The sequence below is a fragment of the Diabrotica virgifera genome, chromosome 10 (assembly GCF_917563875.1).
Source record: "Diabrotica virgifera virgifera chromosome 10, PGI_DIABVI_V3a".
NCBI classification, from domain to species: Eukaryota; Metazoa; Arthropoda; class Insecta; order Coleoptera; family Chrysomelidae; genus Diabrotica; species Diabrotica virgifera.
Genome location: NC_065452.1, coordinates 138,477,338 through 138,490,362, shown reverse-complemented (window position 1 = coordinate 138,490,362; position 13,025 = coordinate 138,477,338). Strand labels below are relative to the sequence as shown.

The window sequence follows — 13,025 nt, the reverse complement described above, 5'->3', positions numbered from 1 at the left end:
GAGCAAGTAAGAAACAGTGCTTATTAGCTCCCGACTAAAACCAAACAAGCACTCGAATACCAACCAGATGGAAGAAGAAGAAGAGGAAGACCTGATAATAGCTGGAGAAGAACTGTAACAAGAGATCATGAAAGAATTGGTCCGAGATGGAGAGAAGTCAAACAGAGAGCGAGAAACAAAGAGAAATGTAATTATAGAGGGAATTTCGAATGAATAAAACAGAAGAGGATGCGCTGATCTAGCCAATCAGCCATCTTTCACTTTTGGCTAAGAAACGCAAGAGCGCCCAATTCTCCATACAGAGGGAAGGCGTTAGAGAGAACATATGGTTGTGAAACCTGGGTAATGACGAAAAAAGATGAAGCCTAACTCAGGACACTCGAAAGATACTGAGAAAAGCATATGGCCCGGTGCAAGAGGAAACCGGCACATGGAGAATCAAGAGAAACGATGCGGTTAATGAATTGAATGAAGGATATGATATTGTAAGATTTGTGAAAAGTCAAAGACTGTCATGGCTTGGACCAGTGGCGGCTCGTGATTTTTACAATAGGGGAGGCTATACCTAACTGTAAAATATCTAAAGTCTAATTCAATAAGCGATGCAGGGCGATGTAAACATAATGCTGGCCACTCACTTGAGGATATCGAAGAGGCCGGGTGACTGACAGGCGGTTAATTGAAGGCCAAAATCTCCACATACACGCAGTTTTCGTAAGGTGTTGGCACGCTCGATCACAAAACTGCATGTGTGTGGCGTCTCAACTGCAGTTCATTAACTTAACTATTCAAATAACGGCCTTCAGTCCTGGCCTGCATGCCATGGCATCTTCGATATCCGTAAGTGAGTGGCCAGCATGTAGGCCTCCAACAGGGCCGCATCTAGGACTATCTTTTTGTTTAGTCAGAATATACATGGGTCTCATTATCTTATAAAATACCAAATTTATATTTTAATTTTGCAAAAGTTCTCGACAAAGAACCTGATTGTTTTAGTTGATATCCGATAATAGGAACCATTTATACAGGGCGAAAAAAACCAAAAATTTATTTTTTTGACAACAATTTTATGTACAAAAAATATAAGTTTTAATTTTAATTTTTGATATAAAAAAAAAATACTTAGTTGTTTGTACTACTGTTGTCACCGTAAACACACGTCCTATCACAAACTCCAACTTTATTGGCCACTTTTTCAAAATATCTTCAACCACTAACCCGGTATTTTCTTGTCTCTCACATTTAAAATGATTTCTTTATTATGATTAAAATGACTTAAACGCTAAGAGGGCTTCTTTTACTTCGTTTTCAAGGAGGACTCCATGTATTTTCAACCAATTCATCAGCAGAATCAGTGGACGACATTTTTGGTTTCAATAACTGTTATTGAAATGCGTGATTACTGTTTACAGTTATCATGTATAGATACGGTCGTTATACAGATAAAAATGTATACAGTGCGTCCATAAAGTAACGCATAAATTCATTATTTCGTAAACCGGCGACTTTAACGAAAAATCCCGAAACAGGTCGATTTTTATTTTTAGATTACAATTTTTTAGCATGTAAATCATGCTAGTGACGTCATCCATCTGGGCTTGATGACGTAATCGGTGATTTTTTAAATAAGAATAGGGAACATGTGATAGCTCATTTGAAAGGGTATTCAATTCTCTATTTATTAATATAAACGTTAACATAATTATTTATACAGGGTGTTCAAAAAAAATTATTAAATTAAATTAATTTAGACAAAAAGGAGAATGTATGTAATTTATTTAATTCAAAATACGTTTTACTATTGTCAGAAAATAGGCAAAACGTGTTTGTTGGACAAATAAATATTGCTTTTCGTTTAAATTCAATGTTAAGGCTGTCACCCACCTGCCTCTTGGAAATTTGAACATTTCGTTTAAGCGAAAATCAATACTTATTTTTTAAATAAAACATTTTTGCTTTCTGGTAGCAGTAAAATGTATTTACAATTAAACAAATTACATAGATTCATCTTTTTGTGTTAATTAATTTAATTTAAACAAATTTGGACACCCTGTATAAATAATTATATTGATGTTGATATTACTGAATAGAGAATTAAATACCCTTTCAAATGAGCTATTACCATGACCCCTATTCTCATTTAAAAAAATCATCGATAACGTCATCACGCCCAGATGAATGACGTCATTAGTATGATATATAATATACCAAAAAAAAGTAGTTTTAAATCGCACAACAAATAATTGCTAATTCAACATTAACAGCATAAAAATAATTGTCCTTTGACCATAAAGACGACTAAAAATTGAGTAACAAATCGATTCAAATTACAAAATTTCAATACCGAAATATTATACCTACCTAAATCTTTTCCGAACCTGTATGAGTTGCCGACGACGTCGGCAGTAACAAAATAAAGATGGACATTTCGGTTAGTTTTTAAATATTCTTGAAGAACTGTTACTTGCATGTACGCATGAAGTATTCATTAATTTTCTAAATTGGATTATTCTTTCACTTACTATGTATTCAGTGATTACAATAATTTATTTACTATGCAATAAACACTAATAGTTGAGAAAAGAAAAAAAATTAATAAAGTGTCATAATTATAGTATACTGTTACTTATCGGAACGAGTTGACTCATTTGGAACATCTTTAACAATTGAACGGGATCCTGCAGAAAGGAACCAAACCACAAATATGTATTTTTCCTATTAACAGTCTCATAGGTTCTAAAATACCCCGTAGATACTTGTGCAGAAAAGAACCAAGTCACAGACGATATATACCGTCCTCTATGAGCGAAAGAACCAACCAACATTATCGTTGCAGCATGACAGCGTTCTGCAGAAAAGATCCATGTGGGTTGGTTTCTTTATGCAAATTCAATTAAGTTATTTTGCAGAAGGGAACCAAGCTACAAAAGTGGATTTTTTTAAGACAACTGTTTTCTTTAATTCACGGGACTTCCAGAACAAATTATTAAATCCCAGTAATTTCATCTTAACATTTTTTTAGATTATACGCCTGTATTTAACTCAATAATGGAAAAAAATATTTGTTAACTTTGAATTCACTTAAGTTGTTTTGCAGAATGGAACCAAGCCACAAAATGGATTTTTTTCAAAACAACTGTTTTCTTGAATTCACAGGACTTCCAGATTTTGAAATCGAACAAATTATTAAATCCCAGTAATTTCATATTAACATTTTTTTATATTATACGTCTGATTATGTATCTCAATAATGGAAAATAAATGTTTGTTAACTTTGAATTCACTTAAGTTGTTTTGCAGAAGGGAACCAAGCCACAAAAGTGGATTTTTTTTTAAAACAACTGTTTTCTTGAATCAAACACTATGTGTTAAATCAAATATAATGCATATATTGACGATTTTAATGTTAAACCGTGATTATTTTTAATAGAGAATTTTAAATTTTATCGCAAAGTTTTTGGCTAATATCTCAGTTTTAACAAAGTGTGGTTTTGATCCTTTATGCAGAATCCCGTCCAATGATCTGTTAAATTTATCGTTGTTTACATGCCCTGCGTCGCTTATTGAATTAAACTTTAGACAAATTTGCATTAACAAAAAAATGCGCCAAAAAATGTAATTTGATGCACCATTTTTTTGACAATTTTTTATTTACATTTCATAATATCATAATTTCATAATACCATATCATTTTAAAAATAGTTAGTCTAATTGTAAAAGTTTAATACCAATGTTTGTGTCGTTTATTTGTTAACAATTCCATCTTTGTAAGTAGATATGCATATCAAAATAAATACAGATTTGAAGTTTTGCAGTCCATATAGGTTGAAGGTTCACATTTTTTAAGATACTCAACTGAATTTTTTTAATTCTAAACGCGAACTACTGCGAATCCAAAAACACGATAAATTACCGATATTTTGCTTTTGGTTACAAATATCGGAAAAAGTTATTTGAACAAGTTGTTCCAAATATTATTCTAACTCCACAACAAAATTCGCACTTTTAATTTTTTCATTATTTTTAGTCAGGACCCTAAAATTCATTGTCCCGAGATGCACGCAACGGAGCCGAGAAGCTAGTTAGTCTCCGTTGGTAAATCGCCGGGCAGCGTATGATGGCACCGTAGATGCCACTGTTAGGAGACCGGGTCTCCTTATACGCCTGCTGGGCTGCGCGGAGCATTAGCAACGGAGGCTAACTAGCTTCTCGGCTCCGTTCATGCATCTCGGGATAACCCAGGGTCCTGCCTACAATAATAATAAAAAAACTGAGACACAATCATGCGTTCTAATGCTAATGCTCCGTGCGTATGGATATTTAGTGATAATATGGAATTTAGACGTTGTATAATAGTGAGTGTGCTTGTTGTTTTTCGCGATTCAAGATAAACAAAATAGTGTAGCGTGTGTAAAAAATTTATGGGGAGGCTATGCCTCCCTTGCCTCTGACGAGCCGCCACTGGCTGGGACATGTCCAGAGACAAGAAGATACAAAAACAACACCGAAAATATTACAATGGAAGCCGGTAGGAAAGCCAAAAAAGGAAGGTCCATCCAGAAAGAGATGGTTGGATGACGTGGAAGACGACCTGAAAACCATGAATATAAGACAATGGAGGAGAAGGGCACAATTAAGAGAGATCTAAATGGAAGGATATAGCCAGACAGGCAAAGACCTATCCAGGTTTATGATGACAAAAAGAAGAATAATTTTATTTGCTGTATTTTTTTAATAACCCTGTCATACTTCGGAAATTTTACCAAAAAACTACATGTTCTATTCTGGCATATTTCTTTTCCCATATATTTATTCTGTATTCGTTCATCAATATTTTTTTGGAGTCCCTCCCATCTCTATCCTATTTGAATGTTCGGCATCGGCATATTCAAGTTGGGTAAGCACAGAACAAGTGAGTCGCGGTGGAGGTGTAGCTGTCGGTCGCGGTCGATGTCGACATCCATGTAAAACAAACACATTGTAATGAATGGAAGCGAATAGAGCAGGTAAGTCGCGGTGGAGGTTTAGCGCGATGCCATCCAGGAGGTTTACATCGATGCTTTTGAGTTTGTTTTACATGGATGTCTACTGCGCGGCCTCGGCCTACAAGGATGCTTTCCTGTGATTGATTCGTTGTTAGAAGCCAAGTTGTTATTACCTGCGCTATCTGAGTTGATACTTTTTATATAATCCCTTTTTTGTATTTAGTTTATTTTTGAATTTCTAAAGTAATTAAATTCAGTAAATTTTTGAAATATGAAGGAGGATCTGATTATTTACAGCTGGCATTTCATCACTATCATAACTTGACTGACACAACATCGCAAAAGCACAGTCTTTTTGTCATTGAAATTTCATTAAACTACTTCACTTGACTAGTGGTTCTAGCTCAACTGACAGCGCAGGTGACCTCCTTGCTATGTGCTGTCGACATCGACCGCGACTTAACTAGTGGCATCTACCGCGACCTACACATCCACCTCGACTTACTTGCTGTGTTCTCACCCTAAGGCCGCGTTCAGAGTGGACGAGCAAAGAGCAAAAAGTGCACGTTCAGAGTGGACGAGCAAAGAGCAAAGAAGTGCTAATAGCGGGTAGTTACGCTAGACGAGAGTTTAGTTCTTTTCCACTCGGCAGTATGGATAGGAGCGGTAGGATATTTGCTCTTTACTCTCACAGTAGTCCATGTAGTGAGACCGCTCCCGTCTGAAAAAATTTCCGATTCGGTCTCTTTGTGGATTCCTTTTTAAAAATATTTTAAAATTTCCTTTAAACAAATCTGAAGGGTGCCGGGCGGAATTTTTGGGCAGAAATTGTTTAAACAATTTTTTTTTAACCCGTCATTGGTCGCTAGGTATGTTGTAACACGAGTGGTCGCGCGTGAGATTTTCTCTCACATAATATAGGATTTTCATATCATCGACCACATCCACGACGCCTTTTATTACATCATAAAAGGATATTATTTTAGGTTTTAAGGGGGAAAATAAAATTAATTTTTATATACAGTTGGTGACGCTGGTGGTTGCTTGATGAGAGAATCTCTCACATGAAGCGCGCTGACTCAACAATATGGTGATACTAAGTAAACTGAGTCACTATCTGAGCAGACGAGTCTATTAGATTGTCGAGGGAGGATAGTTAGGAGACTAGAAGGAACTACAGCGCGTATAATTTCCCAGAAAAAAAGTTGTGTGCAATTTTCTGAAACCGTGAGAGAAAATATCATATAGCGACCACTGGCGGGTTAAACAAATACAAAAGATCACGTTTTTTGCTCTGGAACATATATTTTTAAGTTTTGTGGGTCATTCTAAACAACAAAGGTATCTTGTAAATTTTCTCAAAAATTGATAGTTTTCGAGTTATAGGCAATTTAAAATCTGCAAAATGCGAAAATACGCATCTTCGAGGCCTAAAAACTCATATTTAAATTAGTATTTTTGAGGTTGCCAGATACTTAAATTGAAGTTTAAACATTGAGCTTCAAGACTCTGAAGAGTGATCGCGTCTAACCTTAATTTATACCGTTGTTTTTTAATTGTTAAATATGCGTGTTTATCCGATTTTTTTGCCGGTGCGGCGCGCTCTATTTCAAAAATCTCCTATTTTCCTCCGAAAATTATTTTTTCTAGATTTTTTGGGATTTTCTAAATAAAATAAGTTTCTTGACATTTTTCTCAAAAGTTAACAGTTTTAAAGTTATAGGCGATTTAAAATTCAAAAATTAGTTTTTTATTAACTTATAACTTTAAAACTATTAACTTTTGAGAAAAATGTCAAGAAACTTATTTTATTTAGAATGTCCCAAAAAATCTAGAAAAAATAATTTTCGGAGGAAATAGGAGATTTTTGAAATAGAGCGCGCCGCACCGGCAAAAAAATCGGATAAACACGCATATTTAACAATTAAAAAACAACGGTATAAATTAAGGTTAGACGCGATCACTCTTCAGAATCGAAGCTGAATGTTTAATCATCAATTTAAGTATCTGGCAACCTCAAAAATACTAATTGAAATATGAATTTTTAAGCCTCGAAAATGCGTATTTTCGCATTTTTCAGATTTTAAATCGCCTATAACTCGAACACTATAAATTTTTGGGAAAAATTACAAGATACCTTATTTGTTTAGAATAACTCAAAATACCTAAAAATGTATGTTCCGGAGCAAAAAACTTGATCTTTTGTATTTGTTTAAAAATAGTTATTTATGAAACAGTTCGTGAAGTATGCTTTTTGCGAACGCACGCGATATTTAAAGCACGAGCGACAGCGGAGCGAGTGCTATACATCGCGTAAGTTCGCAAAAAGTACTTCACGCACAGTTTCATACATATTTTATCTACTCTACCATAAACAAATAAAAAATCTGTAACTCTTCGTCACTGGAATTCATTTTTATTCTACAATTTTTAGAACTTTGACATTTAAAAATTCTAACTTCTTTCAAACCACAAAACTGTAAAAACTTTTGTTGTAATTTATTGCTCATTATGTCATCACCATGACAACGCCAAAGTTAAGGATATTTGATTATATGAAAGTGTGTTAAAAACAGTGCGAAAAAATAAGTCCCATTTAAAATACATTGTTACTTCACGCTCACTTTAAACACTTCACGCACTGCTATCTAGAATGACAGTTTTCACAAACTAAAAACTTACACATAATATAACATAGAGTAGATAAAATTGTTTAAACAATTTCTGTCCAAAAATTCCGCCCGGTGCTCTTCAGATTTGTTTAAAGGCGACATTTTTGAATAGGAATTGACAAAGAAACCGAATCAAAAATTTTTTCAGACGGGAGCGGTCTCACCACATGAACCAAAGAGTGCGAGCGGAGAAATCAAACTTGTTTGGTTTCGCCGCTTTGCTCTTTGCTAGCACTCTGTGTACCTCCATTTCCCAGTATGAGTTTGATTTCTCCGCTTTGCTCTTTGCTCGTCCACTCTGAACGCGGCCTAAGGCGGCGCCGGCGGTTACATTGGATGCGAGTTCATGCGAAAAACCGATCGTACGAATTCGTAAGAATACGTACGATTTTCTGATGCAAGCAACATAATTTGTTTTTTCTGCGAATATTCGTACGGGATTGTATTTAAAGTTTTGTGGTATTCTGCTGAATAGTTACAAAATATGGATGTTGAAAAATTAATAATACTGGTCCAAGAAAGGCAATCTTTATGTGACCAAAAAAGTAAATAGCACAACAACCGAAACTTGAATAAAAAACTGTGAAAGGAAATAGTGGCGAAGATGAATGTAACAGGTAATTTTTTAATTTTATTATTATTAATTAGCAGGTACTGTTATGGAATGTGACCAATCAACGAGTAAATACATAAATACAATGTAAAAACTCTGATATATCTACTGCGTTTGTACCAATTGAAGCTGTTTGAAAATCAACTACATATGTCCATTTTTCGCAACTTCGACTTTATGTATTCTTCTCGTAGAATAGTAGTTTCTTTATCTATCTGACACATTCAGTTGTGTCCCCAACTTGTTTAACCTGGCACTGGAGTATGCGGTTAAGGCAAATGCAAACTGGACGAGGAAACCTACTGACGCAGAGTTAAAAACGCAAACAAAATGACTAGGTCTGGAAATAAAAATAGAAAAAACAAAAATAATGATACAGATGAGAAGAAAAAATATAGTCCCACAAAACATACATGCAGATGACATTGAAACGGTTGGAAAGTTTACATACCTGGGAGTAGAACTATATGCCGACGGATCAGAAATGGAGAAATACGAAAGAGAATAACGCAGGCAAACAAGCTCTGTTTTTTACAGACGTTTTTAGACCGAAATATATGGGAGAGGGCAAAATAAGTTTTGGCCCTTTCCAATATATTTCGGTCTAAAAATGTCCACCGAAAAGATGAGAATCTATAAAACCTTAATTCGACCAATAGCATGCTATGGCAGTGAAGCATGGGTCCTGAAAGAAACATCCAAAAATAAACTCGACACATTCGAAAGGAAAATACGTAGGAGGATACTAGGACATGTGAGGGAAAACGGAATCTTCAGAAGTCAATACAACAACGAGCTTTATCAACTTATAAGGAAACACCCCTGTCAGACTTCATTAGAATACAAAGATTGCAATGGGCCCGACATGTGATAAGAATGGGAGAGGACAGGCTACCAAAAAGAGTACTGAATGCTAGAGTGCAGGGAAAGAGACTTGTTGGAAAGCCAATAAAGCGCTGGGAAGACACAGTAAACAGCGACGCACAAGCCCTTTTAGGTGTCCGTGTATGGAGAAGCGCAGCCACAGACAGGCAAGGGTGGAGGCAAAAAATAAAGGAGGCCAAGGCTCAATTTGGGTAGTGCCGTAGAAGAAGAAGAAGAATTTATCGCGGCGTCTAAATGCTGCTTTAAAATGAAACAAAGCAGACATCAAAAACAACAGACTGATAACCCTTTTTTAATGTCATTTATATATAACGTATATAATGTGATGTGTACTGACATAATATTAACCTGTAAGATGAAATCAAGAATCTATAAGGTAGGTATAAATCAATAATGACGTAAGCATATCATAATCAAGACTCGACACAACCAAAAGACAGAGAATGCTGAAAATAGCAGAAATGAGAGTACTCAGAAGAGTATTCACAGGAGACACGTTAAAAGACCGAATAAGGCGAGATCAGAACAAAATGTAAAATACAGGGTATAAACGTGTTGATACTAAATAGAAAAAAAAAGATTGAAACAATCACATCATTAGAATGGCTGACACAAGAGTTCATTAACATCAAAGGATAAATCACCAAGTGGTAGAATAAGTATCGGGTATGTTCCATAGAGGCAACAACCCGTATGTTGTGAAAACAACAGTTAAATTAATTCGCATTTTTGTAAATCACTCTTGTAAATCTGTTGGGACAATCTGTATTGTGTTTGAAAGATTTAATTCTCTGAAAACTTTAGTGTTAACGTTGTGTTAGTTTGATAAAACCGACATGTTTGCTATTTATCGTCTTCGGGATAAAAGGCATGTCGCTTTGCCAAACAAGAATAAACATGTGTGTGGCCTTTTTTCAGGCAGAAAAGTGTAAACTAAGATATTAATGCAGTGATTTGAATAGAATTTGAACAGTCTCTCGCCAGCCTCTACGGCAAAGTGTGTGCTCCTCTTATCGCCATGAAAATACGTTCTCCGCAATAATTAGATTAAAGACCTTTACTCTCTCTCTCTTTCGTCTATTAAGACAATAATTTATCGTTAATTCCGCATATTTGTTAAACTCGTTGTTGTTAATGTTTTATTCGCTTAACACCTTTATTTCAAGTGTGCACAACCCTTCATATCGTGTTAATTAGTAACTATAAAACCCGACCAAATAAATTCTCAGAACCATTCGCCCTAAAAGTTCACTAGTTTGTTAATATCGAAGGACATTCTCTGCTTGAGACAAACGGATGTGGTCCTAAAATATTCACCTATGTCCAATTAGGCAAAAGGTAATAATTAAACCCTTTTTGCCACGGTGGGGTGAGATTCAATAAAAACTCACACCACCGTCAATGAACAATCAAAATTGTTTATATAAAGGAAGACGAAAGACAATATTTTATCAAAAGTTCAATGAATAAATAAAAGTATTTAAACGATTTTTGTTGGACTTTCTTTTTCATTTGAATTTTATATGCCATTCAAAACAGAAGTAAAAACTGATTTAAAAATAAAGTTCCCTTAACCCCACTCGCATTTTTGGGAATTTATTGTCCACTGTATAAGGCGGCAGTTACATTGGACGCGAGTTCGTACGAATTCGTACTAATTTAAGTCGTAAGACAAATTAAACGTTTATTTGAAAAACAACACTTGTCCAAAAATTAAAATTTTGGCAAATCAAGAAATACTTCCCAGACATTTGTTGTGTTTTTAGAACTATCCAAATGTTTTATGTAGTATACTCCAGAAATTTGAGATTTTTACACAACTGAATGTGTCTCCCTGCTTTAGTCCCTGCGAATTTTAAATGCCGCGATAAATGCAAGCAATTTATTGTGACGATAAACTCCTACGATTTATTGATTTTTTTAAAGCTTGTTTAGACGTTGCGATCTGCGATATATTGTCGCGATTGATTATATTGTAAATTGAAACAACTCGATCATTACGATAAATTGTTCGCGTTTATCGCGGCGTCTAAACGCTGCCTAAAAGCTGGTTTAGACGCTGCGATAAATCCGAGCAATATATCAATATCGATTGAGTCGTTTCAATTCATCGTCGTGTGTAAACGGTACATGTAAGGTAAATAAAAAAAATCGATAAATCGTAGCCATTTTTTGTCACGATAAATTGTCAAAACAAACAATTGAATGAAATTATACTATTAGCAGAAGAACAACAAGGTTTTAGGTCGGGAAGGTCATGCACTGACGCTATATTTATAATGAGGCAAGTTCAAGAGAAATCGTTGGAATACAACAAATCGGCGTATTTATGTTTCGTGGACCTTAAGAAAGCATTTGACAGGGTCACATTAAAGGACGTTATACATTTGTTATACTTGAGAGAGGAATTACCTCTAGGAATAATTAAAACGACCGAAAACATCTACCAGAACAACACAATAAAAGTAAAAGTGGAGGATGACTAACTGACCCAATTGAAGACGGAAATGGGATAAGACAGGGGGATTCCTTGAGTCCTTCAATGTTTAACCTTAACCTGATCATGGACGAAATAGTAAAAAAAGTAAGAACTAAAAACGGATACCAAATGGGAGAAAAACAACTTAAAATAATCTGCTATGCAGACGATGCAATACTAATCTCTCAAAGTGAAGATGATTTACAACGTATGCTGCACCAATTTAACATAACCGCCAGAAAATTTAGCATGTTAATTTCCCCAAAAAAGACAAAATGCGTGGTTATATCAGCAGATCCAATAAGATGTAAATTGGAGCTGGAAAGTCAGATAATAGAAGAAGTCATGGAGTTTAAATACTTAGGCATCACACTATCTAGCTACGGAAGGCTCGAAATAGAAGTGGAAGATCAAGTGAATAGAGCAAACTGAGCCGCAGGTTGCATGAATGACACAATATGGAGAAATAAAAATATCGGAAAATAAATGAAAGGCAGAATTTACAAAAGAGTCACCAGACCAATAATGACATACGCGACAGAAACACGATCCGACACAGAGAGGACAAAAAGATTGCTTGAAACAACAGCGGAGATGAAAACCCTTCGAAAAATCGATGGTAAGACTCTATGGGACAGAGCTAGAAGTACAGATATACGACGGAGATGCAAGGTGGATAACATTAATAACTGGGTAAGAAACACAAGAATAGAATGGAATGACCACATAAGCCGAATGACAACAAATAGGATAGTCAGGACAGCGAGAGACGGTTCCCCAATAGAAGACGATCAGTGGGAAGACCACGAAAATGATGGAACGACAACTTACTAGAGGCACATTGAAAGAACAGACAAAGTAATGTCTATACAAAAAGAAGAAGAAGAAGATAAATTGCCGCATTTATCGCAGCGTCTAAACCTACTTTAAACCTTGCCTACATAAAATACTAAAATATAGAAAGTAATACGCATTTCTTGACTTCAAAGAAATAATAAACAATATAATAATTTCTTGTCATCTCATAAATATTATACCTCAAGTACACTAAAATTCGATCTCTTGTTTACATGTTTCGAACGTGTCAATGGGAGTAATAACTATAAAAAATGTGTATGGAAATGATTGAATAGTGTTGTTGTTTATTTTAAAACCACACTACTTAACAGTAAGTTGTCTTAATTGTGGCAACAGCATAAAACAGATTGAAACATGATATTTATAAAGGAATAGATAGAAAAATCCTTTTTTAAAAAGCTTGCAAGGGATAATATTTTTTAAATTTGTTCTCAATATGATTATTTATCACATATCAGTTCATCTGAGAAGATTTCTAGTTTATAAGAAATATATTCCCAAGAAAAATACGTAAATGGGCGATAGGGAATTTT

General features: G+C 34.9%; 1 protein-coding gene across 5 annotated transcripts in view; it reads right to left on the bottom strand.

Annotated features, from left to right (window-relative positions):
- The window catches only part of LOC126893264 (single-stranded DNA-binding protein 3), a 180,653-nt gene that overhangs the window by 89,234 nt on the left and 78,394 nt on the right, over positions 1–13,025 (bottom strand). The window lies entirely within an intron of this gene.